Source organism: Centruroides sculpturatus, unplaced genomic scaffold (assembly GCF_000671375.1).
Source record: "Centruroides sculpturatus isolate CEXI.00-Female unplaced genomic scaffold, Cexi_2.0 scaffold64, whole genome shotgun sequence".
In the NCBI taxonomy this organism is placed as follows: Eukaryota; Metazoa; Arthropoda; class Arachnida; order Scorpiones; family Buthidae; genus Centruroides; species Centruroides sculpturatus.
Window position 1 is genome coordinate 911,925 of NW_019384335.1, and position 23,581 is coordinate 935,505.

At 28.6% G+C, this 23,581-nt stretch overlaps 1 protein-coding gene across 2 annotated transcripts in view; it reads left to right on the forward strand.

Moving 5' to 3' along the window:
• The first annotated feature begins 18,048 nt into the window (after positions 1–18,048).
• Positions 18,049–23,581, forward strand: part of LOC111631585 (probable G-protein coupled receptor No9) — a 52,536-nt gene continuing 47,003 nt past the window's right edge. For both annotated transcript variants that reach the window (XR_002757729.1, XM_023375852.1), the window contains exon 1: positions 18,049–18,326. The gene's annotated coding sequence lies outside the window, so the exon portion shown is untranslated. The remainder of the gene's footprint in view (positions 18,327–23,581) is intronic.

Below are 23,581 nucleotides of genomic sequence, written 5' to 3' on the forward strand. Positions count from 1 at the left end.
TATCACGAATAAATAAGTATTATCAGTCGAAAAATGTAATAGAAACATGTTTACGTATTAATAGAATATTAATAATTCTATAGTAAATAAATGATTCTGTACCTGTAAACACAAAAATAAAATATAATAAAGAATATATTTTATTACACTACGTGCAACAATAAGTTTTGTTTATAAATACTAGAGAAAGGTTAAACTTATTTTTTATTTTTTTAAGGTCTGAAACATAAATTTTAATGGAACTATTATATAATATAAACTTATTTTAATATGAAATATGTATAGAAATTTCAACTCAAAACTGAAGTGGGTTATGGCAAATAATGCTTTATCATTTTGGGATACGGTCGCCTTTGGGACATGGCTGTCAAAATTTGTTGATGGATTGTGGTGTGAAAGCATTGCAGACTTTATTAATGTTCGATGGAAAGTATTGGAAAGAAATCTTTTCTTTTTATCAATAAGATGAGATAGACAGAGAATGGTAAAGAGTTTTTGCAAAAATTACAATAGGAAAAAAAAACTAAGTTTGTAATTTACAAATACCGATTTATGACTAAATAAATCGTAAAAGGGTAACTTATTTTTTTATTATATTTTAATAATATTATGCAAATTAGAAAGTATATTTTCGCACATGATTCATTATTGTTATGTCATCGAGGAAATTGCATTATAGGATATTGTTTATATTGAAAATGTTAAAAACTAGAACGTTAAATGTAACGTAACTGATAAAAATTAGTACATAAAGTAGCCTATATAAATATTTGATAAATCTAAACAAAAGTTTCACGCAATTAAATATTTCGACAAGGTTTTTTTTTCAATTTGAATTTTCAATGATGCAGATTTCCATATAAAAATTTTATGGTAAAAAAACGATGATATTGTGAAATTATTAGACTGATAATTTCTACTTTTATTTATTTTCATTTTCCTCTTATTAATTAGTAATAAAATAGATGCTCGATACTGCAATTAACAATATACGAACTTCCGGTCTTGGACAGAAGCCACGTAATTTTTTAAATTAAAATGTGATTAAAAATTGCAGACGTAATCACAATAATATAAATCCAACTTTTATATATATTTTATACTGCAACATAGAATCTGTAAGGCAATTTTTGTTTATCATTATCAACAACTCAATAACTTAGAAATATTTTATCATCATAAATTATTTAGAATCAGGTATTTGTATCTTAAAATAAGCCACAATAATACGAAGGAAGAAACTTTTCTAAGTGGAAAAATTGCCCGATATACATACAAGTTGCTTCTTCATCCACGATGACATTAGAAGAAATATTTGACAGATTCTGCAATTTCTTTATCAATTTCGAAATAATCTTTTAAACTTAACTTTAACACGAGTATAAAATTTAAATTCCGTCATAATTCTTGACGACCCTTATCATTTTCAATCGTCAAACAGCATGGTAATTTTACGACTTCGATGTTAAATAGTCTAAATGGAAGAATTATTATTGACTCCCTTTCAGCTTCAGTTCGATTGAATCTTTCTAATAGAATTATGTCTTACCAAATATAACGACCGATCGAATCTTCTATACGGAAAAATTTACTTTTACTAGCATAAAAAATTAAATTTTATAGCTACACATGTTAGTTAAATTTAATACTCCATTTTAATTCCGTAAAAAATTGTTTGTAGTAATAATATAATAAACTCGTGTTAACGTCAATAAATACTTTCTATCTTTGTTTATATTGTTATATAAGAGTGAAGCTACTTTAGCAACAGGTAAACATTTTTTGCCTGAGGCTTCAGTTCTGTAGAACGCCTAGAGACAGCCAGTTTCAAAAATAATTACTGAAAGATTCGGTAGACTAGAGATAAAACGAAGATAGAGGACTTATGTTTGAGTTAAAGATCGATCATATAATTTTTTAAACACGTAATTTCCTTCGATGTATACAAAATTTACTTTGTACTAATATCTATAACAGCAATACAACAATTACAATAATGAATTAGGATAATGAATTAAAAATTGGAAAAATATACTGTAATTAATTAAGATACGACGATTTTTTTCCGGAGAAATTATTTAAGAATTCTACTTCTATAATTAGTTTTATATTGTCCGAAACAGATAAATATTTTCTTATGTTTAGACACTAATTACAAATAAAATAATGTGTGGTATCATAATATATAAATCATCACGTTAAGTATAACTGGAAAGTGAGGAGCAATTCAATAATTAAGAAAAAAAGAAGAGAAAGAAAAATTAGCATCTTATGAATATTGTTTCAGAATAAATCATCTCACTCAGATTGCTGATGAAGAGATTTATTTTTCAAAAATTTTTACATTAATAATTAATATAATAATTTCATTTTTTCATTAAATATTTAAAATACTTATTAGTTAAGATCTTAACCATTTTTCCTCCCTCTCTCCCCTTTACAATGCGTGAATTAAATCTAAATAAAAATTTTAGAAAATTTAAATTATTTCTTTAATCATAAGAGTATAATTTCATTTCGAGGGTATTCTTAAAGGATTGTAATTATTCTGATAAATTTTCTTAATACCATATTTACAAAAAAAAAAAAATACTACAGAAGTTAGGTTAAATGCAAACTAACCTAATTAAATTAGAGTCATCTTTCTAATAACTGTAACGTGAAGTGGGTTAAATCACTTATTTCCCTATTAGAGTACCTGGAATAGAAGAGGAGCTGCACCAATCGATTTCCTTGAAAGAACCGATCTCATACTGTTTGTCTTTCGAGTAGGCATATACAATACTTTATCCAGTTTTTACAGTGTTGTTATCTACGATCCCTTTCCAACTATCATTATATAATACGGATACTTTATCATAGAAGAGGAATTCTGGATAAAAATTATTTTCACTACGATTCCTGAACATAATTTAATTCACGTTTTCTGTTTGTTTGTTTTTCATATTTTTTTTTTACAATTGTAGTTTTTATCTGTAGTCATTTCTCATTCATTCAGAAGTGTACTTCTTTTCTGTATCCAATAGTTTTTTCAATATTTAAATGAATTTATTCCCTGGAGTCACATTCATTTTGAAAATTCTCAAATCTTTTAGTCTGGGAGCACAGGTGTTGGTATGTTAGTTAAATCAGATATATCCAGTGTAAGTGGAAAAAATTTCTCTTAACAGAACAGCATTTGTAAAAATTCTAAAATTTTATACAGTTACTAAGAAAATAATTATATGCAAAAATTAAATTTAATCTATATTTTAAGTTTTAAATTAATGAGTTGTAAGGAATTTTCTGTGAAGGCATCTTATAATTTAAAACACAGTACATTTTTGTACTGGGCATTAATAAGATTTAATACAATATTTTAAATTCTTAAATGATTACGAAGATGCTCCTAACCTTTTATTTTTTATGTTTAAAAAGTCAAAACATGCAAATTATACACTAAGGATATTAGTTAATTTACACCTCAAAGGTTCTCTCGAGACTCGTCTCGTAATTCTTATAATGAACTATTCAGCAAAAATAAACTTTTATCTAATAAAAAAAATGCCGATCTATTTTAATTAATTAATTACGGTTATAAATTACCTGAAAAAAAATCCCTCAAAATATCTAAGTCAGCAGTTTCTTGTTTGTTCTTACACTAATTGATAACATTAGCCAAGGTCATAAATGAAGTTTCTGTAAAATTCCTGTATTTCACTGATTTGAAATATGTGTAATTGCGTATAACTTGTTAATCTATCAAAAATCCAATGCTACATATCGGTTATAAATTTGGATTTATAACATTCCAGAAGAGTTATGTTTGACTAAAGGAGGCGTGTTACCATATATGGCTAGACATTTATCAAATTTTATTGACAAATTTCGGATTACGTCCAATTCCGCTCGACATTTTCTTGACAATTTGCAAATAAATAGTAGATATTATTTAAATTAATTAAGTTTCCTCGACACAATTAACAATTTTAAACATAAAAACGAGTATTTTAAACACTTTTACAGCTATAAAATTATTCAGTTATGACCTTTATTGGCCCAGTAATCGGTACCTTGATTTACAGGATATGATATTTCCTGTATAATATTTTAAAACTTAATTTTATGGTTACAAAACGGTAAAAATTCGAAGTTAATCAGTATTAAAAAAAATAAACAATAATGTAACGACTACTAATTAAAATAATTTAATAAAAATCTTAATTTTTTAATACTTAATTGCTTATTTTTATAAATTGAACTAAATATGCGATAATAATAATAATAATAATTTTTTTAAAAAATAGCAAATATTTAATGACATTTTATGGGTCATTGTACTCCGAATTTTGGACGACAATTATTAATTTTTTTTTACTTTAATAAAACAGACACTTTTTCTACGTTTCTATTCTGAACATTAGAACATTATGCAGAGAATATTGAACAAGAATTTATATTCACACACGCACCTGTGATTTTGTATGGACGGATAGATAACAGTTTGAACATTTGTTACAAGTATTCAACCAGCGTAGAGAATTATAATGCTAAAAGAATATTTAGATAACGGCATATTTTCAATTTAATTCTAAATTACAAACTGTTTTTCCATTATTTAGAAAATATTAATAAATTTTTAATATATATTTTCCTGTAATAACTTAATTTTTTATCTGGTACTCCCCCCTAATCAAAGTGAAGTATCCGTGATTGACAAATCTTGCTTCTCGGAATAATATTTTTGCCAATGGTAGTTGGATACGAGTGAATGTAGCTTAAGGCAGATGTCACCGTAAAATTGACGAGGAAATCACTATGCTATTTCTTATCTTCTTATTAATAATTTTTTTTAAAAAAGCATCTCTCCTTATTGAATAAAGTGCAGTTATTTTCAACTCCCAATTTGAAAATCTCGATAAACACTATTAAATTCTAATTTATAGACAAGATAGACATTTCCATTATAGTGATTTCATTGAAAATTTTTGTTAACTTAATCGATAGGAAGTGAAAATGAGAACGTGCAAAAAAAAAGAATAAAGTTCCTTAATTTAACTCAAGTAAATGCTGGCAGTTTTTATTTTTCTTTTACTCTTTTTTTTATTTTTTACAATTAATGGATAAGATAAAATCTTTAATTTGCTTTTAAATGGGGTAGCCGCCTTCGATTATATATCAAATTCTAATCAATGGCAAAATAATATATATCAGTATGTAAGCTGGTAAAATTTTGAGGGGGTTTTTTTTTAAATTAGGAAGGATTTCTTACAAAAATTAAAACACCATTAACTGATGCAAAAATGGTTAAATTTCTCATTGAATTATATAAAAGTATGAATAAGAATAAAATAAAATGAGAGAAAACTTTACATAATCGACAAATTTGACAGTTTTTATGATAAATTCTATGAGAGTGGCTCACAAACTTAATAAATTTCATCAATTCTAACACATTGATAGCTGTCATATAAAGAATTCACTCGAAATCACAATACTGAAAACAATTGAAAACCATTAACTAGATTTAAATATCTTTCAAAATAATCAAACAATACAAAATACTTTAATATTCTATAGTTATTAATTGCATAAAACTTAACTTTTATTTCGAATATTCTAAAGTATTAATCATTAAAAATTCGATATTTATATGCTGAACTCTCTTCAATTTTTTTCATATTAATTAATAATAAAATTGTAATTGTTAGATATAAATTCATAATTATATAATTCGAGTTGAAATTTGCATAGTGTAAACAACAACTGTGCAGAATAGAATACATTAATGCTCTCGTTGATAATATTTTAATATGAATTCGTTGATGCAGAACATGTAGTTCCATTCTACTAAGCCATGCCAGGGCAGGAGATTTGTCTTCTGACGAGTGGTGACAGCATTTACTGTAGACTCTAAATGAAGTTTGGGCATGCCGCTATCTCTTTAGAGTAATCAGTCATTCGACAAAGTACAATGACAGAACTTTCTAATTGCATTTGTAATGACATCTGACTTCCAGCAGATTGATCATGCAGGTAAATGCAACTATTGTAATGACTACCAACTTATTATGATACTTTTAATTTCAAGTTTTTCTTTCATTCTTATTCATTCTTTATAAAAATATTTAATTATCTTTGAAAATTGGTTAAAATCAACTTATACATTAAGGGAGAAAGAACGTAATTAATTAAAACTGCTTCGTATATTATTGTTATCTTGACAGGATATACATATCTTTCCTCCACTGTGAGCAATTCTTTGTCTGTGGTATTTCGCCAGATTTAAATAATTTAAAATTATTGTTGAGAGTTTAAAATTTGAGTTATTAATGATGAAGAAATTTGGTTATAGTCAGTCTATATCTATCTAATAATTGGGCTACAGTTTTTAAATTTCCAACCTTTCTACTGTCTGTCCTTCGTTAATTTCAAGATGAAAATCGAAGCCCGATATGGAAAGCATAGGAGTAGAGGCACTGACTGATTAACTATATTTTCTATTAATTAAAGATCAACAGAAATAATTTCTAGAATTATAACTTTCATACCTATCTTTCTATTTTAGATGTAAAAATACTACATTTTCAATATAAATTTGATAAATTTCAAATTAAAGTGACTGAAGGAGGTAGAATTCTTTTCCCCTTAACTTTGAATTTTGCATTGAATTTCCATTGTAAAGCTCTGAAATTCTCATCCATCAAAAATACTTATGAGACATTCAACCACCCATACTATTTCATTTGGATCTACGTAAAGGCTTTATCAAGATGTCGAGACTTTATGTATTGAAAATTTCTTACATTTAAATATATTTTATGTAGTAGATTACTATTACTTGTTATCGGGGTTTAATTATATAATTTATTCTTTGTATGAAACAATTACCTGTTAATATTTAGTGTTTCAGTAAACGTTTAAATCATTTTAAATTTATAATCGAATCTTTATAAATAGTTGTTTTCGTTGTTTTAACGAGACATGTTTATAATGGTTCAATAGTAATTTTTACTTTATCTTTCTTGATATGTTTTTAATTTAAATAATATATCTTTTGGGATTGTATTAATTGTTAATTATGCAAATTAAGTTATTCATTAATTTTGGAATTATTTTGCATATCTTCTGCTTAAACTGTAAATTGTCCTTGATTTCTATTTTAAAATTAATTAAGAATTTACAGAGTGGATCAATTTATTTGCTATATTAAGCGTTATATTAAAATTTTCCTAGTAATGTATTTTATACTATTTTGATTAAACTAATTGTAAATTATTTTAAAAATCTAATTGACTATTAAGAGACATTGAAATACACTTATTGACAAAAATGTACCAAGAAAGAGGCGTTGGGACCGAATGAAACTTTATAGTGACAATGGTGATAAGCGATTACAATAACGGTACTGTACAATTTCCTGTGCAACAATGGTACAGTTTAAACGAACCAATAATATCTTGTGCGATCAGATGTTGCAACTGCCGCTACAGATCTCTCACATTCGTAGATGGCCGCAGCTGGAGTCCAATTTAGTACGACAAATGCTCGATGAGTGACAAATCTGGAGACCGGAATGGCCAAAGAAGTATTCAAACGTAACGGAGACAATCCTAGGAAATCCTAGTTATGGGCAGCCAAGCATTATCTTTCTGGAAAATGGCTGTTTGCAACCCTGCTATAAAGACAAGACATTAGGGCACAAAATTTACTGAACGTAGAACTGTGCCATCACTGTCTCTCTCTTCATCGACTATCATATCAGTGGCTCTCTATATCATCACTCCAGCAGTGTGGACAGCTGCCGCTCAACAGAAAAGGTAAAATTTAAACACTCACCAGTGGTACTCCACTCTCTAACTTAGTGGTTATCTGTTTTCAAACAAACTGGGATTCGTTGCTGAAGACGATAAACTGCCAGTTCGTAGAAGTCGAAGCATCTTTGTCAAGGCATCGCCGCAAACAAAGCAGAGTTATTGAGGTGCTAATGGTGTGCGTAACAATCTCTCTGCATACAAATTTTGCTTCTGCTAGTATCCTGAAAATGATAGTGGAACAGACAGGATTCTGTAGCGAGACCTTTCTCTGGGTGGTGAACAAAGACGCCGTTGAAGCCGTTCTTGCTTGTCTCACGATGTTGGTAGTCTGTCTGTTGGCAAACTGTCACGAGTACCAGAGTATGGTCGTGCTTTATATATATTCTCTGGCATATCTACTGCCCTCAACATTTTCTTGCAGGTTTAGGTGAAGGCATTTGCGCGAAAGGGTCATCTTGCTTCCCTCTGCCTAATGATGCGATCTTTTAAATTCCATCAATTGTGCATAATATTTTTGACTTCGTCGTATAGGCATGCGTGACGTTTTAGATTTACAAACAACAGATACGCTAAAAATTGTGATCACAGTGAGCACTTCATTTTTTATAGGGTTTTTGGGTAGCGATTTTAAGACACTCTTATATTATTATTATTATCATCTAGTGTGCAATCGGACAACAACCTTGTCTGAGATGTTGTTTTATGCCGAGTTTTGCAGTAATCACAAGCTTTTCTGTCTATTAATGTATGCTAATAATCCTTGTATGGAGCATTGCGTTTAAATGTAGCCGAATAAGTCAAACCTAAGATTTGATTGAAAGACTCATTCAATTGACTACAAAGAGACTTCAAAACTCAATTTAAAATTAATTATTTTAAATGTTCACCAAATATTCTTATAAATAGTGATTTATGAATGGTGATTGCTAAAAGCAACAAATTTTGGCCTGTAATTTGGATTGTAAATATAGTCATTAATTTAAATTCGGTTCATTTAGTTATAAAAAGACTTTGCAGTTAGTTAAACAAATGGTATGCATATAGTTAAACAATTCATGAATATCACATTTATGTGGACTTTAATTGGTGATTTTTTCTGTTCATGTTTACGTACAATTCTAATGCTAAAAAACTAACTTTAATAAAAATAATCGTTAGAGATGTAATAAATGTTTCATATTATTTTTTTTAATAAGTAGACAATTATTTTTAATTTGTTATTACTAAATTAAGTTTTTATTCATTAGATTGCATTGTTTTATTTAATTTTTTTTGTCAGTATTGATTTTCGTTACACATCATTTACCTTGTATGTATTCGATTGTTATTAGTGTTTTTAATAACTTATATAATTGGTTAAAATATATAAATATATATGTAGCAATTATATGTAAAATTTATCTTGTTTATTTTCGTTTGTGACATCCAGCATCTAGGGACTGCATGTTATGTATAAAAATTTAATTAATTTTACTACGATGGGTTGACCTAATTCTAATGAGTGGTCAGCTTGTGTGGGGGATGATAAAAATTCGAAACGAAATACAATAAAGATTCAAGCTCGAATAAAACAAGAGTTTATTCTATCGAATTCGGTGAGAGACATTATCGTGAATCTCGATCAATCCAAATCAATGAACATGGTCAGTAAGCTATTGATTTTAGATTGATCTATTTGTTAAGATGAATGAACTCTGATGATTCAATATGATAATCAATTAAATTTCATGCTTTTTGGTACAGTAGTTTAAAGATCTTGGCTATTGCAGTATTGCATAAATCTGTCGCGTGATGGATATTATCCATTGATACGATAATGTTCAAACATTAATCTTTCAGGACGCATTGAATCGTATTAAATCATCTGTTTGATTTTTCGTATTTACTGATAATAAGGCTATTCTCGTTGTTTCTAAATATTAAATGATAAGAATTTATGGCTGCTGTGAAAAAAAATATTTGATTTCAGGTATCTTTACGTGTTCTCATCGTGATTGATCTTGAATCTTCTGTAATGACATTTTATGTATGTTATTAAGAAAATCAATGGGATTTTCTAAAGAATATATACAGGGTAATCTGTTTGGTTGGGATAGTTTAAAACTGTGTTAACACATTAGTTACGTCAAGTTCAAATTCCTTCGCAACGGTGAAATAAGACAGGAGTTTCATTGGATAGTTCGTCACGCGAGAAATGTAAAATGGCATTGTCTTTGGAGTTGACTGTGCTCACACAACAGTTTAATGCAGTGTTAAAAATGTACTGGTGTTGCTTACATCGAACAAGCACTATGGGTGCATTTCAAGTATCATGAAATGTGCATTATTAACACATTGAGCGATCATACTAAGGCGGCTTTCCGAAACCATAAACATGACAAAATTCGTATTAAATAGCCTTCACACTCTAAAACTTTGCATACCAAAGGACAAACTCAGCACGTCGCTCTATGGTCGGTGCTATTTTCAATTTTGTCGTATAACAAAACTATTTAATGAAACTCCCAATCTTACTTTGCCATCATCGTGGCAGAATTTGAAATTCGTGTAACTAATATGTTTATTATGAAACAGCCTTCAAGTTATCCTCATTCAAACAGATCAGTCTGTATAACATGCAAGCTTCTTAACTGTTCTATCAGCATAATTAATTAAGTTCAATAATTTAATAAATTATTTTTACTTGTTTATTTACTTATCCTATTTACAAAGCGTACACTTAACATGTAAACTTCAAGTATATCGTACACCATTGCTTACATACAAAAATGTAAAATGTACACGGAATTATTTTAAAATCAAGTTGAAAATATAAATATTTACAGTAATTCAATTAAGCTACACTTTTAACACGTGTTAAAATGCAATATTTAATTACAAAATCGAAAAGTTTTTATATTATTTGGTTCCATGAAACTTTAAATATTTAAAGTGGAGTTATTTATTTTTTGTAATAAATTGTTATAAGTAATAAATAACTTTACTTTAAATGATTTTACTCTATCTCTGATTTCTCTTAATTCATTTTTATATTTTGTTAGACTCATATCGTGATTTTAAAATGAAAGTTTAGGAAAATACAAGCATTTTCAAATAAATATTTCAATAAATAATTAAGAGATATAACGTGAGTAATTTAAAATATAATCTTTTTAACTTTTTTAATTTACAAAAAAACATTATTCTTTGACCTTTAAAAGAATATATTTGAATTGCTGTAATTAGCAAAACTAAAATATAAAAACAAGTTGTTAGCTATTAAGAATCCGTTATCTTTTCTGAATATATAATATACAAGAATAATTTTGTACATTTAAAATAGTCATATTAAATGATATTTAAAGTATTAATAGAAATAAATCAGGAACATACTGTCGCTCTTCTTGTGGATTCCAAGAGAGCCTATTTAAGCCCATTATGAATTAGTCTGGGCCCACAATATCGGGATGGATCACCACCAAAAAACTCCTGGAGTTTTTGACCCTCCAAATTCGATTCTGGGTCGCCCAAAGCGGTAACTGTCACCTCAACCATTCGACAATCCGGCTGTTGGAGGAATATCTGAGCATTTATAAATCTCAGAAAAATCCAGAAATCGAACGTTTTATGATAAGAGCATCAATATTTTCTGTTTAAGAGCGACAAAGAAATATTAATCATTGTACTGATTTATAATATGATAGAAATTTTGCGAATATTTAATAATTTTCATATAAATTTTGCGCAAATTTCAAAATCATTCGATGCTTTACATAATAATACATGAGTACAATATCAAAAAATCAAATTATAAGCATTCGTTTATAATTATTTACTAAGAGAAAAATAAATAGTATTCGATCTACACCAAGGAATCCATTTTTGATTCCGTTTTTAGACATCTTATTTGAAAATGCAAATATTTGTGCACATTCCGGGAAATGTATTTTGAAAATAGAAAATTTCAAAAGTTTATTACCATAACTTTACGCTACAATTCTTCGAGTAATACCGTATTAAGAAATCAAAGATGTCCACAGGAATTGTGCTTGGCTAATTGAAATTTTCTGCGATATTTCATTGTTTATAATATATTTTTCACATAAATCAATTAGTTAATTTATTCCACGGATTACTGAGTTAATTCCAAATTCCTGTATACAGCAAATTTTCCCAATCATAAGACTTACAACTAATTTAATCAATACATTGATAATCTCCCTAACTAATTTCAATGATGCATTATTCTTCATTTATGAAAGGTTAGCATAATTAGTGTTTTTTAAATGGTAATAAATATTTCGCTTCGTGTAACAGTAGAATATTTTTTAAAATATTTATAACAGTTAATTAAAGTTTGTATATAAGAAAATATTGTTCGGTAATAAAGTATAAGTTTAATTATGCGATTACATAATTTAAATTAACATAATATTTCGTTAGTTCAATTTTATTCATTGCTAAATTATTTACTATGGAATGAAATTAGCTAGTTTTTCAGTCTTAAGTTCCAAGCAATATAATTATAATGATTTAAAATTTTTTCTGGTTATATTTTAATCAGTCAAAATTTTCCCTAAAAAACTTCTTATATTACAGTATAAATATTCAACCCTGTTTAAAGAAAGATTCAGTAGTCTAAATGTAACTAGCTCTGATATGGTTACATTGCAAGAAATAAGAGACATACTTTCATAAAAAATTAAAGCATGCCAACTCACCACTACGGCTATTTTGGCACTGCATAGAAGACGAAAACAATTTCGTTTTCATAAGCACATGTGGCAACTAAGCTTTGGAAATAAAAGTGGCCATAACTTGAATGTTGTTTTTATCAGCTACGTGGCCATTGCTTTGCCGATACGCGCATTTATTGTAGCTTTTTTGTGGAAACAATGGAAATGCCATGGCTGCACTTCTTTGTTGTAAGAATTTACACTGACAACCATTGACTTCACAAGCAGCTCTCAGAAGAATAATTAATCGATTCGAGGAAGCTAGGTATGTAGAAGTTCAATCAGGTCCAGGATTCAACCCATTTCGCAAGTCACTGAAGATGTTTCTACAGCCGTTGTTGAACAGTCAATAAATAATGTTGCAGGATATAATAGAGCACGGCAGTTGGATGTTTCCTATAGCATATAGTATGAATGGTAATGAGAGAGTTGGTGAATTACCATCCATATAAGATCAGTCACAATGAGCCGTTGTTTATCACTGACAGGAAACTCCGACTAAACTTCTATACTAGAATGATAGTAAATGTGTGGTGATCATGAAGATTCTGTGTTCGATGAGGCACATTTTCACCTCAGTGAAACAGTGAACATCCATACTGTCTCATTTCGGCTATGGATAGCCATTTGTTCTCCAGCACATTCCACTGTACTTTGCCTGAAGTTACAGTCTGGTGTGAATTCAGTTCACATCCTTGAACCAAACATGTTCGAAATAGTTATTCCCGATGGAACTGTGACATGCTGTGAAGGCCCACAGATACTGAGAGATGCTCAACATTTCTGCTGTATTTCAGCTGCAACACTGACAATGTCATGAATGCACTTTCATTTCAGATGGAATGCCTACACAAATAAGATGTTGTCTATACCACTTTCTGCAACATTTCGTTGATAAGAGAGTGATTTTTTTCTGCTTTTCCTACCGCATGGTCATCTTATTACCCGTATCTTAATTCGTGTGGAAACACTTAAAACGAACTTGAACAGTCAGCTGCTGACACTCGCTGTTCATCGCATTCAGATTTTACAATTCAGATTAGGGATCACACTAAGTAGTATTCCCTACTTAGTGATCACGAGTCTATTGTACAAATAAAATGTTCATTGCCTATAAAAGTGCCGTAGAGCTGAGTTTTCGTATTACGTTTTATACCGAAATGTCTTTCTCGTGTCCTGAAATGTCACCTTCCAGATTTAGTAGCAATTGGACAGTTTATTTGTCTAAACAGAGGTCAGCAAGTCAGCAAATAGTATTTATGTAAACATGTATTTAATGAAAGAGGCTTGATTCATGCACAATAAAGAACATTAAAAATGATGAANTAAATAGTTGTTTTCATTGTTTTAACGAGACATGTTTATAATGGTTCAATAGTAATTTTTACTTTATCTTTCTTGATATGTTTTTAATTTAAATAATATATCTTTTGGGATTGTATTAATTGTTAATTATGCAAATTAAGTTATTCATTAATTTTGGAATTATTTTGCATATCTTCTGCTTAAACTGTAAATTGTCCTTGATTTCTATTTTAAAATTAATTAAGAATTTACAGAGTGGATCAATTTATTTGCTATATTAAGCGTTATATTAAAATTTTCCTAGTAATGTATTTTATACTATTTTGATTAAACTAATTGTAAATTATTTTAAAAATCTAATTGACTATTAAGAGACATTGAAATACACTTATTGACAAAAATGTACCAAGAAAGAGGCGTTGGGACCGAATGAAACTTTATAGTGACAATGGTGATAAGCGATTACAATAACGGTACTGTACAATTTCCTGTGCAACAATGGTACAGTTTAAACGAACCAATAATATCTTGTGCGATCAGATGTTGCAACTGCCGCTACAGATCTCTCACATTCGTAGATGGCCGCAGCTGGAGTCCAATTTAGTACGACAAATGCTCGATGAGTGACAAATCTGGAGACCGGAATGGCCAAAGAAGTATTCAAACGTAACGGAGACAATCCTAGGAAATCCTAGTTATGGGCAGCCAAGCATTATCTTTCTGGAAAATGGCTGTTTGCAACCCTGCTATAAAGACAAGACATTAGGGCACAAAATTTACTGAACGTAGAACTGTGCCATCACTGTCTCTCTCTTCATCGACTATCATATCAGTGGCTCTCTATATCATCACTCCAGCAGTGTGGACAGCTGCCGCTCAACAGAAAAGGTAAAATTTAAACACTCACCAGTGGTACTCCACTCTCTAACTTAGTGGTTATCTGTTTTCAAACAAACTGGGATTCGTTGCTGAAGACGATAAACTGCCAGTTCGTAGAAGTCGAAGCATCTTTGTCAAGGCATCGCCGCAAACAAAGCAGAGTTATTGAGGTGCTAATGGTGTGCGTAACAATCTCTCTGCATACAAATTTTGCTTCTGCTAGTATCCTGAAAATGATAGTGGAACAGACAGGATTCTGTAGCGAGACCTTTCTCTGGGTGGTGAACAAAGACGCCGTTGAAGCCGTTCTTGCTTGTCTCACGATGTTGGTAGTCTGTCTGTTGGCAAACTGTCACGAGTACCAGAGTATGGTCGTGCTTTATATATATTCTCTGGCATATCTACTGCCCTCAACATTTTCTTGCAGGTTTAGGTGAAGGCATTTGCGCGAAAGGGTCATCTTGCTTCCCTCTGCCTAATGATGCGATCTTTTAAATTCCATCAATTGTGCATAATATTTTTGACTTCGTCGTATAGGCATGCGTGACGTTTTAGATTTACAAACAACAGATACGCTAAAAATTGTGATCACAGTGAGCACTTCATTTTTTATAGGGTTTTTGGGTAGCGATTTTAAGACACTCTTATATTATTATTATTATCATCTAGTGTGCAATCGGACAACAACCTTGTCTGAGATGTTGTTTTATGCCGAGTTTTGCAGTAATCACAAGCTTTTCTGTCTATTAATGTATGCTAATAATCCTTGTATGGAGCATTGCGTTTAAATGTAGCCGAATAAGTCAAACCTAAGATTTGATTGAAAGACTCATTCAATTGACTACAAAGAGACTTCAAAACTCAATTTAAAATTAATTATTTTAAATGTTCACCAAATATTCTTATAAATAGTGATTTATGAATGGTGATTGCTAAAAGCAACAAATTTTGGCCTGTAATTTGGATTGTAAATATAGTCATTAATTTAAATTCGGTTCATTTAGTTATAAAAAGACTTTGCAGTTAGTTAAACAAATGGTATGCATATAGTTAAACAATTCATGAATATCACATTTATGTGGACTTTAATTGGTGATTTTTTCTGTTCATGTTTACGTACAATTCTAATGCTAAAAAACTAACTTTAATAAAAATAATCGTTAGAGATGTAATAAATGTTTCATATTATTTTTTTTAATAAGTAGACAATTATTTTTAATTTGTTATTACTAAATTAAGTTTTTATTCATTAGATTGCATTGTTTTATTTAATTTTTTTTGTCAGTATTGATTTTCGTTACACATCATTTACCTTGTATGTATTCGATTGTTATTAGTGTTTTTAATAACTTATATAATTGGTTAAAATATATAAATATATATGTAGCAATTATATGTAAAATTTATCTTGTTTATTTTCGTTTGTGACATCCAGCATCTAGGGACTGCATGTTATGTATAAAAATTTAATTAATTTTACTACGATGGGTTGACCTAATTCTAATGAGTGGTCAGCTTGTGTGGGGGATGATAAAAATTCGAAACGAAATACAATAAAGATTCAAGCTCGAATAAAACAAGAGTTTATTCTATCGAATTCGGTGAGAGACATTATCGTGAATCTCGATCAATCCAAATCAATGAACATGGTCAGTAAGCTATTGATTTTAGATTGATCTATTTGTTAAGATGAATGAACTCTGATGATTCAATATGATAATCAATTAAATTTCATGCTTTTTGGTACAGTAGTTTAAAGATCTTGGCTATTGCAGTATTGCATAAATCTGTCGCGTGATGGATATTATCCATTGATACGATAATGTTCAAACATTAATCTTTCAGGACGCATTGAATCGTATTAAATCATCTGTTTGATTTTTCGTATTTACTGATAATAAGGCTATTCTCGTTGTTTCTAAATATTAAATGATAAGAATTTATGGCTGCTGTGAAAAAAAATATTTGATTTCAGGTATCTTTACGTGTTCTCATCGTGATTGATCTTGAATCTTCTGTAATGACATTTTATGTATGTTATTAAGAAAATCAATGGGATTTTCTAAAGAATATATACAGGGTAATCTGTTTGGTTGGGATAGTTTAAAACTGTGTTAACACATTAGTTACGTCAAGTTCAAATTCCTTCGCAACGGTGAAATAAGACAGGAGTTTCATTGGATAGTTCGTCACGCGAGAAATGTAAAATGGCATTGTCTTTGGAGTTGACTGTGCTCACACAACAGTTTAATGCAGTGTTAAAAATGTACTGGTGTTGCTTACATCGAACAAGCACTATGGGTGCATTTCAAGTATCATGAAATGTGCATTATTAACACATTGAGCGATCATACTAAGGCGGCTTTCCGAAACCATAAACATGACAAAATTCGTATTAAATAGCCTTCACACTCTAAAACTTTGCATACCAAAGGACAAACTCAGCACGTCGCTCTATGGTCGGTGCTATTTTCAATTTTGTCGTATAACAAAACTATTTAATGAAACTCCCAATCTTACTTTGCCATCATCGTGGCAGAATTTGAAATTCGTGTAACTAATATGTTTATTATGAAACAGCCTTCAAGTTATCCTCATTCAAACAGATCAGTCTGTATAACATGCAAGCTTCTTAACTGTTCTATCAGCATAATTAATTAAGTTCAATAATTTAATAAATTATTTTTACTTGTTTATTTACTTATCCTATTTACAAAGCGTACACTTAACATGTAAACTTCAAGTATATCGTACACCATTGCTTACATACAAAAATGTAAAATGTACACGGAATTATTTTAAAATCAAGTTGAAAATATAAATATTTACAGTAATTCAATTAAGCTACACTTTTAACACGTGTTAAAATGCAATATTTAATTACAAAATCGAAAAGTTTTTATATTATTTGGTTCCATGAAACTTTAAATATTTAAAGTGGAGTTATTTATTTTTTGTAATNTATTTTTTATTTTTAATTTTTACATCTTATTTTTCTTAATATTTTCCCAACATTTTCCTTCGAAATATTTAATATAAAACATGTATTAAGGTGGTAATCTTCGTCACCACCAAGCAAATTTTTCCACCGTTATAACTAAAAAAATCACCACCCCAACAATTAACCCCTGTATTCGACAATTTATACATCTACCTGTTTTAAATATTTATATCATTTTTATTGCAGATGTATCCTGATATTATCTAACTTGAAAAAAAAAAAAAACAATTTATTTGTGACAATTTTCCTGTCAGTTGCGTACTGTTAATTTCAGTAAGGACGTGTTAGTAGTGTGTGTGAGTATTGTTAGCGAAGACAGGCGAAAATTGCTACGTGTAATATGTGATTTAGAAGATTCAACAAGTAGATTTTTCATTCTCATTTATGACCCGATGTAGGACGAAGTAAAATGTAGGAGGTGCAGTGGGTTTGCGCAGTCGCATGCCATTCCGGTATTCAATAGATTGTGAAGTGCAGTTGCAGTCAAGATCGTCAGGCGGCACAGCTGTGTCTCCACAGTTCACCCCAAAAGGATGTGCTAGGTGAAAACATGAGTTGGTTAAATTATATATCTTTTTGCTATAAACAACATATTGTTATCAGATACATTAACGGAATTTAAACAATCAGGTTAGTTTTATTTTATATCATTTTAACTCTAATAAATTAACCTACTACAACAATCAAACTTAACATAACTTTTGAATAATTAATACAACTGATTTATTTTGTTAGAAATGACTTACATTAAGAAATTTTTCGCCAAATTATTTCGTTTTTTCTACTTTTTATCTAACGAAGAATTTTTTTAATACAAAAATAAAAAAAAACGGGGATTTTTTTCGATAGAAAATGGCGTTGAATTATATTTATTCGGATCGTTTGATGTGTTTTAAAGGTGACGAATGGTTTTCTTTATTTATTTTCTTCGACACTTTTTTTAAATGCAGAAGGCGTTTTCTATACGCTTTAGAAATTTGGGATAAAATTGGAATAAGAGGCTATTCAAGGTCGACTATTATCTGAAATGGTCTTTACTAGATTATAAATATACAAGTGATAATGTCCAATTCTTTTATATAAATCAGAAAGTTTAAAAAAAGAAGTACAACGACACACACACGAAAAAAAAAATTCGAAAGATCTCACATAACCTGAAATTGCAAGAGTTTCCAAGAAGGAGTGTTATTTGTAAAGTTTTATTTTAAAATTTCGCTTTATCTTACATTCAAAAAAAATCGAGGAAATTCGATACAGAAACACAGGAAAAAATGTCTACTTATGTCTGTTAAAGTCTTTCAACACTTCATAGTATTAATCTATAGATTAATCGTAATCAATTCAACCACTCACTTAAAATACCTGATCATTTAACACTATCAACAATTAATTGTACTTTAATTTATTATTATTCCGTTTGCTCTCTAACATCTTTATCTATTCAAATTTTAAAATATTAATTAAATCGTTTTAAAATGATAAAGGAACGAAAGGATATAAATGAGTTTAGAATTTTTTAATTTTCATAGATATTTTTATATTATGCTAAAAGAATTTTTTTTCTTTATTTTTTAATAAAAATAGGTTGAGTAAGTTTGGAATTTATATATAACTTGTCTGAATTTATTGCAGGAAAATGCAATTTTATTCCAAGATAAACAGCTATTTATATGTATGTGCGATAAATATTTAGTCGAGCCGATCCTATATAATAATTTATGATGAAAGAGCATATTTCCTTTCAAACTCCGTAAAAATCTTATTAAGTTATTGATATTTAAAAAGAGAATCAAAATATACTAAAATCCTTAATTTGGATAATCCCTTGACATACCTTTCACAGCACTGTTTTTATTTTTTCTGTTGCAAGTATTCCATTAAGAGATTATGCAAATATATGACATAACTTCCTATTGTGATATATAAATATATAGAGAGGCAATGTTTTGCTTTTGTTATATGACAATCCGAGTTAATTATGTCATAATTAAAATCTCATTGCACATTTTTATTGATCGTTTATTAATTGTATGAGTTAGTTTGTCGGGGAATTGCGATTTTATAGAATTAAAATAGAAATGAAATGATGCTAGAACTTTTACCTAAATGATTGTAATTCTTCTAATTGTTTCGTTTCTACTAGATTTTTAACATGAAATATTCATGGAGAATCTTGTATAAATCTGATAAATGAATACATTCTTGTCAATATAGCTATTTATTTTATAGGTTGCGCAGCCGTTATTAATAGCTACTGAGTTTGGTATGGCATTAGTCGGTTTATGACTGCTGTAGAGTGCTAAAGGAATTTTAGTTGCTGTCAGAAATGTTTTCGAAAACCATTCCAGTAAATATACTCCGTAGTTTTATCGACGTTAAACGTTAAAATCAATTTTGACACTCGGAATTACTTTAATTTATTTTTAAAAATTAACCAAATTTATCGCCTATAAAGACACTAATGCTTGTGTAGACACAAGAAAAACACTAATGAATAAATTAAACTATATATTATTCCCATGATTATATCCTTTAAAATATTAATAATGATCTTTTTATGGTATATTTGAATGCATATTGCTTGTTATATAGAGTATGATGGGCATAATTAACTGGGTCTGCATCCTAGAAGAAGATGTGAATAATTTATTTAAATTACTAACGTTAAAGTTTTATTTTTAAATATTTTATAGCCTTAAATAGAATTTAATTAGCACAATCGATGTAGGCTAATTAACCAACATTTTTACAATAGGAAATTTTTATTTTAGAATAAATAAAAATATAATCATTTGTGACGCATTAAAAAGCCGAAAAAGTAATCATTATTTTCTCTATTTTCTAAGTTATTAGCTTTTCTCCCTTCCATTTTTTTTACGAAAATTTACAATAAAATAGGAAGAAAAATCTGAAAAAAGTTATTAGATTTAGCAGAACTTAACCACATTTCTGTCTTGTTCGCATAATAATATCATTTTTCTGGTTGTGAATCTACAAATGTCAACATTGTCAGATTGTGGGATTTGCTGTGACAAGTAAATTTCTAATTAGAAACGATATGATTTGGAAAATAAAATATGTTAGAGATAAAGAACCAACAAATCAGGGTTACGACGAAGGAAATAACTATATTTTCACTCTTTCATTTTAGTTTTTTTTTCACCTTCTACTTTGAAGAAGTGACGCGTGAAGAATAGTTCTTTTCTTAGAATAACTTTTATCTCAAGAATTGCACGTTAATGATGCTTTATACTAAAAAAAAGCAAATCAATTAATATGCATATAAAAGTTTTGAGTGTTAGGCAAAGTTCTGATTATAGTAAAAATATTTCAAGTACTCTCTCGAAATTTTGTAATAAAATTTTTCATTTGTCCGGGTCGTTTCTTCTATTAAAATTGTAAGCAGATTATATACAATGTTATACTTTCTTCCCAATTAATTTCTTTGTTGGTTTCTCTCAATGCTTTTTATTATGTACTGTACAGTACTGTACGTAAATTTGTATTATTTTTTATTATACGTTACATGTTGGCATTTCCTTTTTTTTTCGTGGGGTTATAAGGTATGTTTTACTAGTAGTGGCTATACAATTTCCCGCATACTGGCAAAAAGTCAACTTTCGACATTCCACGCCAGCGATTTTCAAGATGGAAAGAGTTGTCATGCGATTAATAATATCCAGTATATCAACAATTCTTTTATTTTTTGTAAGAACTTTATATTATTAGATTGCATATTGATTTATAACTGTAGAAAATAAAAATAGACTTCAACTGTTTTTTTTTAATTCTTTTAAAGCATGGATAAAGTTATTCTTTAAGCGACAGTATTTTCCGAATATATAATAATAAATTTAGATTTTGGCAATATTTAATTAATATTTAAATATGTAGACGTGAATTGTTTTCTGCGTAAATGATTAAAGGGTACCGATGCAGGGTGCATTGACTTCAGTTATTATGTCATATGCTACAAAATTTGTAAGGATGGCTCCTGTCGGCCCAGCTTCAAGCATAAAATCGAAATATCTGCCGCCAACAAGGCGCACATTACCTCCAAGATATGGCTGATAGCATTGAGTTTGGAAGATGTGTTTTCTACTGTTTAGGATTCGAACGTGCTTCGATAATTAATTAAACTATTATTTTACTTTCTAACATTTTTTTTCTATTGATAAATAAGTACGAAACACATTTTTTTAAGTCGCTTGATAGCTTAAGTGTCTGCATTTTTATATTCTACTTATGTATTAAGCGCAGACTTATTAAATTTCTTTACAATATAAGAGACAGATACTTAAGATACAACAAAGCAAAAAAATACATATATACGAAATAAATTAACAATGCAAATAAACATGAAAACATTAAATTTGTAAAGTAAATAAACTAGAAAATGTATAATATAATAGATTCGGTATCTGCGGATAAAAGCTAATTAAAATTTACATATTTATATTTTCAATAACATTTAAATTATGTTTTCTGGCGCAGAATATTAAACTTGAAATGAATTAAAATTAATAAAAGGATATAGAAAAGTTTAGTGTGTCGATCACATTTCTGCTATCCTGTCCTGTATGATTTGGAGGAAAATTCTCCTAATCACACGAGTCGTGGGTGTGGTTAAAAGGAGTTTTTTTCTTCTTCACTTATCACGCATTAAACCAGAAGTACCAAGAAATGCTAAGCTCGCAAGTACTGTATAAAACTACTGTGTTACAATTATCGTACACGTTATAATCTATGTATTAATTAATTATGAAGAACCTTACTATTGATATATTTTACATCTATAAATAGTAAGGCGAATAATTAATATAAGCTTTAAAATAAAAAATAAATAATAAAGTTGTAAGCACTATTTTACATTAAATTTATTAGAAATTCTAATACGTTCATAATTACCTTTATAATTATTGCTAAAATTTTGGTTTAAATTTACTAAATTTATCATTTTTATGGTTTATAATATAGTGTATATTTCGACCATTTTTAAGTTAAAATCATTATCAAAGTTAATCTTAATGAATCGTACCCGACTTTATTTAATTCCAGAAAATTAATGCGTGAAATTATGTAGGATTTAATGCGAGTATGCAAGTTTTCATAGATATTTACTCCAAATTTTTAATAGTTTTACATAATACTTTTGTAATTAATGCTAAAATTCTTATATATATATATGTAGTAAATTTATTATAAACTTGGTATATATAATTGTAAGGAATATCCTTAGATATAAATTTCAGTCTGAAGTTCCAAGCAATATAATTATAATGATTTTAAAATTTTTCTGGTTATATTTTAATCAGTCGAAATTTTTCCTAAAAAACTTCTTATATTACAGTGTAAATTCGCATCCAAGCATTGTTTAAAGCTTAGTAAACTTAGGAAAATTTAAAAACAGAAGGAAAAAAATACAATTATCATAGGAAATAAACAAAAATTTAATTAAACTTTTAAAATATTCTCGAATAGTAATTTTCATTTTAAAAAATAAACGTGAAAAGCTTTAAACATTTAAAAACAGGAAAATAAGATTTTAACTTAAAATGTGGAATTTCGAATGTTTCATAGTCGTAAAAAATACATAAATTGAATTGAAAACATGAAAGAGAATTCAAATATGTCTTTGCAAACATAGATTCTTTTAATGGCTAATTTGTTTGTTAACTCCATCTTAGAAATTAAATCTAGCGTACTTGAAGGTTCACTTAAACTGAATTCGTCACCTTTACTTATCATAAGCTTTATTTCAAAGGTTGAAACACTTTAGTAGTAGGATGTAAGTTAAGTGTTTTAAATATTAATTAAATTTCTTTTCCTTCTTAAACGAATTAAAAATGATCTACTTAAGAAATCCACTTTGCATATATATATTT